Raw genomic sequence first — 5,843 nt, forward strand, 5'->3', positions numbered from 1 at the left:
GTAAGTTCTGAGCAACCTAAGCTAGCTCTTTTTTGAACAAGTGGTCAGACTGTGTGATTTTCAAAAGTCTCTACCAACACAAATTTTTTTTCTTCCGTGACTCTATGATGATTTACTTAGTTCACAGGAGTAAAATAGCTTTGCTGTATTCCCAGTTCTTACACAGAGTTCTTACAGTTCTTACAATTCTTACAGTACACAGTTCTTACTTCTCTGACAGAGACAGGAAAACCAGCAAAATTCTTAGTTTTCCTACCTGAAAAATGGATACTAAAGTATTTGTCTAATCACAGTGGCATTTGTGTAGTGTAGACCATCATTGTCTGCCAAGTGTTTCAGGTACTTAGAGGACTGATTTCATACACACATTTAAACACACTATGAATAGCCATTAACTGGTAAAAGCTTGTTTTTAGAAATCATACATGTCCATTGGCAACTGGGTTATCATTCCTGACAATGTCCTTTTACGTATTGCCTGGAGAGCTGGGACAAGCTCTGGGTTGCCTGTGACTCGTCTGTGAAGTTTGTGTTCTCCAGAAGAGGTGATTTTCATGCCTTCACATGCCCCACTGCATCAAGCCTGCCTGAAACCTGGTCTGAAAGCTTGCAGGTGCAAATGAAGCCAAAACACGTCCTTAGACAAATAAGGGATTTCCCATTATTTGGAGTACATGACTGGCCTCTAAGTAGGCTCACTTTATTTCTGATGCTTGACTGAAGAGATACTTTAAAATCTGATGACTGGTGGGTGACCAGCAGTGAATCCCAAACGGGCAGCAGAGGAGAGAGAAGAAAGACTGAGTTAGACATAACTACTCTGACTCACTCCTACAGGGCAGGTATTTGCGCAGGCTGAAGTTCACCTCACTCCAGAAGAGGCATGGAGAGCACTTGAGAACCACTTAGATCCTTAAAATAGGACTTAAGTGGGACTTAAGGGCTGTTCCAGCCATCTGTGTGGATGAGAATGCCACCTACAAAGAGCAGCATGGCCCAGACAAAGACCTGTTCATGGGAGAGCTCACAGATAATGAGTAACAAGAGGTTGAAATGCAGCTGAGATGTGTAACTGACCAGAATAGGAAAGAGATGCTCAATGCTTTAGCATCCAGCCCATTGTACGTGTGTGTGTGCATGTGTGGGGGTGTTTGCATGTATACAGGCAGAAGAAAACACTTATAAAACATGAACACACACACTCAGTGATTGTTGTGATGTCCTTAGCATGCTTGGGAAGGTTGAATGAAAAATAATGTCAGGCTTGTTCTGTATTCAGCTATGGAGAACGAGAAATGCTGCTGCTAATAAAGGCAGATTTGGCAGCTGCAGAGCCTTGGCAAGGGTACAGAGTTCCTTCGTGTGCTACTGAATAGCTCCAGCTGTGCACAGCTTGAAATGGATCTTGAAAGCACTGAAAGACAGCTGTCCTGCTCACTGCCCTGCTTGCCTGGCTGAGAGAGGATGAGGACGCTTTAAATTGTAAGTTTATGCTGTAGTTTGGGTGCTTCCCCTGCCCGTTCTCCCTTTTCCTGGTGCGATCCCATAAAAAGATGATGTTCTCCATGGGACAGCCAGCAGGTATGGGTGACACAAGTCAGCCCAATGTAAGATAATGGTACTGCAGATTTGATCTAGGTCCTGCTGTTGGCAGAGAGAGAGAGATGCCTGCCAGAGGCATGCTGCGCATTATGGCAGGGTTTTGATATTCACCCAGCTCAGTCAATTATATGGATCCTCTGTTCTTCTGCTCCACCAGGGAGATAAGCTGAACGGTTTTGGTTGTTGCTGTTGTACTGTGTCTGCAATGAAGTGAGCAAGGTGGGAGAAAAAGGAAAGTGCACTACAGGGCTTTATGTCCCGGTGGAGGAAGGAATTCTGCCTCCTGCAAAAATGTCAGCACAGTGAATGAGGGAAGAGATCTTAGGAGAGGTGGCTGTGTCCCCCACTCTAGCAGAAGAGCCACAGCCATCTCTGCCATGCCTTTCAGAGTGTGCTCAGCTCTACAAGCAATTAAGTCAGCAGGATTAACCACATAGTTACATTAAATATAAGCTCAGTTATCAAGAGGATGAATTATGATTTAATACTTTCTATGTCAAGTGGCAAATATATTGTGTTTTCTCACCATTACGGCTTCTTCTGACCATCAGAATGGGCACAGTTCCTACTCTCACAGCCATCCCATCATCCAGCCCCACAGTACAAGATGTTTTCCTCTGTTTTTTCCATGGAGATGCTGTTGAAAAATCTGACTGTTCTGATGGCTAGAAGTCTTCTTCCAATTTCCAGGTGCGAGCTTATTTACAACCATTTCCTACTCTTTTCTTCTTGTGCCAATGTTGTTTGAAACAGCTGCTCTCCCTTCAGGTGTTTCCCTGAAAGCTTTTGTCCAGGTGAGTGGATGTGTGGGCATGTGTGGATGTGCACACACACTGTGAAATCTTTGCAGAAAGCGATAGAGAGCTTCATTTCTCCACACTGAGCAAAGTTGAGGAATATCTGCCCAGTTAGACCTTCTCCTCCTGTTTTTGAAGTCCATTAAAAGTTTTCCACAGGGGAAACCAGTGTTCTTGGTGCCTTGGAGCACCCTTGTGAAGGCATTGCAGCTATTTCATAGTAGGGAATCACCATCTCAGTGCCACGACCCAAGTAGGACAATCTGGACAGCTCAAAAGGAGTTAGGAGACTCTGGATTGACTACATTGACTCAAATGCCTTGTTTTACCCAGATAGAGATGGGAAATTTTGGTCATGTTTTTCATTACCATCTGAAATTGATTTTTCCAAAAGGGAAAAAAGTGTGTGTCAACAAGCTTATGTTTATGAAAAAAAAAAAAAAAAAAGCTTTTTTCCCCAAAATGCACAATAAAGGATTTTTCTTTTTTTTCTTGCTCATTGAATGCCAGGATAAAGGCAAATGTGTTGTTGCATGCAGGGATATCCTTTCAGGTGACCTGTGGGGTCGAAAGTAGGGTTTGTTTTGGGGTAGCAAGTAGATGGAGACATCATAGGACTGGGCAGGGGATGCACTGGCCAGAAGTGGAATTGCTGGAATATAGAACAGGGAGTTAAAAAGAATCCTGGGGAATGGGCCAGTTTAATTAGAATTCTAGTGGGGTTACAAAAAAATGTATTAATGTTGTTTCTTAAGCATTGGGACTTAGGGAATATTTCTTGGGCTTCCTGTGGCTCCCTTCCATGTGGATTCTCTCAGGTTGAATAACTGTGCTGAACTCACATTGTGACCTTTTCCACTAGGCTTAGTCTCTGTCCTGTGCCCCACTGCTAATTTTCCTAAATATTTTAAAACATAATACTGTGATGACTTTTCCCTTCCTTCAAACTGCACTGCACAACAGTCTGAATAATTACTAAATGGAGGTAAACCTGACAGACAAACAAACAACCAGAGCACAGCTGCATAATGCTCATTTCCTCAGGAAATGAAGCAAAATATTACAAACAAGGTCCATGTATTAAAGCTATGTAATAATTTAATCAGAAGAACGTCAATGTTCCCCCGTTGAGACCTCACTTGGCTCTTAGGCTGCCCTTTTTGTCTTCCTTTCACCTTCCTCTGAAGATTAAAAGCTTGATTGCAGCTGGAGATGGGATACATGGATTGCCTGAAAGGGTCAAGCCATACCCAGCCAAGCCTGAGGATTGTATGCACCTGGTTAAACTCATTGCCAGGGCTCTGGGAGGAATTGCTTCTTCCTTTGCAGAGTGGAGGATTGTCCCCTTCCCAGCCTCATCTGTGAGTTTTTATGGAGGGAATTCCCTGACACTGCTGGAGATCAACACAATTCTCTCGCTCCCCTGTGGCATGACACTCCACCAGAGACTTGAAGAAACCGAGAGCTGAAGCTCTGGCATTTTTTGGGATATATTAGTATCGACCTGATGGACCTACTGTGTATTGCAAGGTCACCTGCAGTGGCAAAAGGGGACATGGTGACTCAGATGGGACCCTTCAGGGACACAGTTCTTATGAGTTTTGATGGGGAGTTACAGTGGTGCTCATGGCTTGTCCCTTCACTCTCTAAACCCAATGATGACAAAGCCAAAAACTGCCACACACCTTCCACAGACCTTCCTTTAAATTACCTTCCTGGTAATGTAAATCAGGTGTCTGAGGTTTGGAGAGAAGAGATTTTAGCTGCATAAATTTATGATGAGGATTAAATTAGTTATATTTAACTTTTAAAAGTTATTTATATTTTGTTACTTCATTAAATCAGCTCCACATCTTTTGAGATGCATTTACTAGTATGTTACTATTTGCTAATATCCTTGTTAATTATTTAAATTGCAGCTCTGCTTGAGATGTGTGAGATGCTTTCTAGAAATGGAAGCATGTCTTTCATTGCAAGGCTTATTCTGAAATAGATGAGGCATATAAATATCATGTTATATGATAAATATATATATTATCTAAATATATATAAATAGCACTATTAGTAGTGATTCATAATACACTACAGGAGCTATAACAGCATCATCAAACACAGGCAATGCTTTTAATCCATCTGATGCTCCAGCAGGAGGAACCAGACCAGCATTTGACAATTTAGATATTTATTGTTTGATGGGGCACATGAACCTGTTTCTGCACAGAAGTCAGACTTAATGGGAGATGCACCTCCAGCATGAATGTAGGATGGGCATGGCTGTTTACGTCCAGTTGCTGATGTATAGAGAAGTATGTTATTCATGCAATTGGTCACTTTTTGTTGGTTACCTGTCTTACTGCCATGGTGGTGATTATCACCTCCTTGCTTGCATAAAAATAAGACCTGGGCGTCCTTGGCAGCCTGCAGACAACTCATTTGCTGAGCAAAGTTTAAATCTACCTATTTTAGCACAAAAGTGGCATTTGAAACTCTCAGCAAGTTATCTAAAACCTCTATTTTATGGTAACATTTCCCTATTCCAGCCTGTGGAAGCTGGAAACTAAAATTTTCACTAAGTACAACATCCATCGGACTTGCTGAAAGGACTGAATAGCATTTTCCAGCATCAGATGATGGGCAGCCAGAAAATATAGTGACTTGCTGAGCAGTCATAACTTTGGAATGAGCTCAAGCTGAGCTGAGGGAAGTGAAGTGTTATCTGGGACACCCAGAGCAGATGTCCACCCTGCACGGGAATATGCCAGTGTGCACACACAGCCTCTGAGGAGTGCAATACACACTGTGACTGTCCCTGTAGCATCTTAAAAACAGAGAGGGGAGGATTCAACTTAGCTGCTCTAGTGATCAAACTTTAAACTTGACCCTCCTCAATTCAGACCTGTGAGCCAAGGTGCACATGGTGGCAGCACAGTCATCTTCTCTAGCTTATGGACACACAGAAGGGTCAGTGTTTAGAGGAAAGGTGGACATAGACACCTCATGTAGGAGACTAAATTTTGGTGGGGTGTAGCTGGGGCTGGTTTTCCTGAAGCTCTCCAAAAGAGGTGCAGAGATATTTGGTCCTCCAGAGCTTCCTTTAGGGGTGTAGCCTAAACCAGATGCTCTGAAACACTCTCTGGAAGACTCTTCCCTCTCCAGCAGCTCTAGATGGAGTCTGAGGTGCTCATCCTGTTCACTTGGCCACCCAAATGTAGAGGAGAGCAGGTACTATGAACATTCCCAGAGGGGGTCACCTGGAGTGTGTCCAGAGTCACAAAGCAGTTTGTGGCTGGGTTCCATGGCAGCCTTGACCCTCTCCATGGTGTCAGTGTGTTACAGACAGCAGCCTGTGCAAAAATGTTTTAGTGGAGACAACAGGGCACTTAGCTGGGACAAACTGGAGAAATTAATAACCTCCCCATAGAGACAAATGCTCTCCATTCAGGG

General features: G+C 43.3%; 1 long non-coding RNA gene across 1 annotated transcript; it reads right to left on the reverse strand.

The window, feature by feature from the left end:
- Nucleotides 1–2,876: 2,876 nt before the first annotated feature.
- On the reverse strand, nucleotides 2,877–5,638 carry LOC146438712 (uncharacterized). Its single transcript, XR_014852116.1, has 3 exons — nucleotides 5,394–5,638; nucleotides 4,232–4,383; nucleotides 2,877–3,629 (listed from the first exon to the last, which is right to left on the reverse strand). It is a non-coding gene; the product is annotated as an uncharacterized LOC146438712 (long non-coding RNA).
- Nucleotides 5,639–5,843: the final 205 nt, after the last annotated feature.

Source organism: Lichenostomus cassidix, chromosome 4, assembly GCF_008360975.1.
Source record: "Lichenostomus cassidix isolate B80296 chromosome 4, HeHo_3.0, whole genome shotgun sequence".
NCBI classification, from domain to species: domain Eukaryota; kingdom Metazoa; phylum Chordata; class Aves; order Passeriformes; family Meliphagidae; genus Lichenostomus; species Lichenostomus cassidix.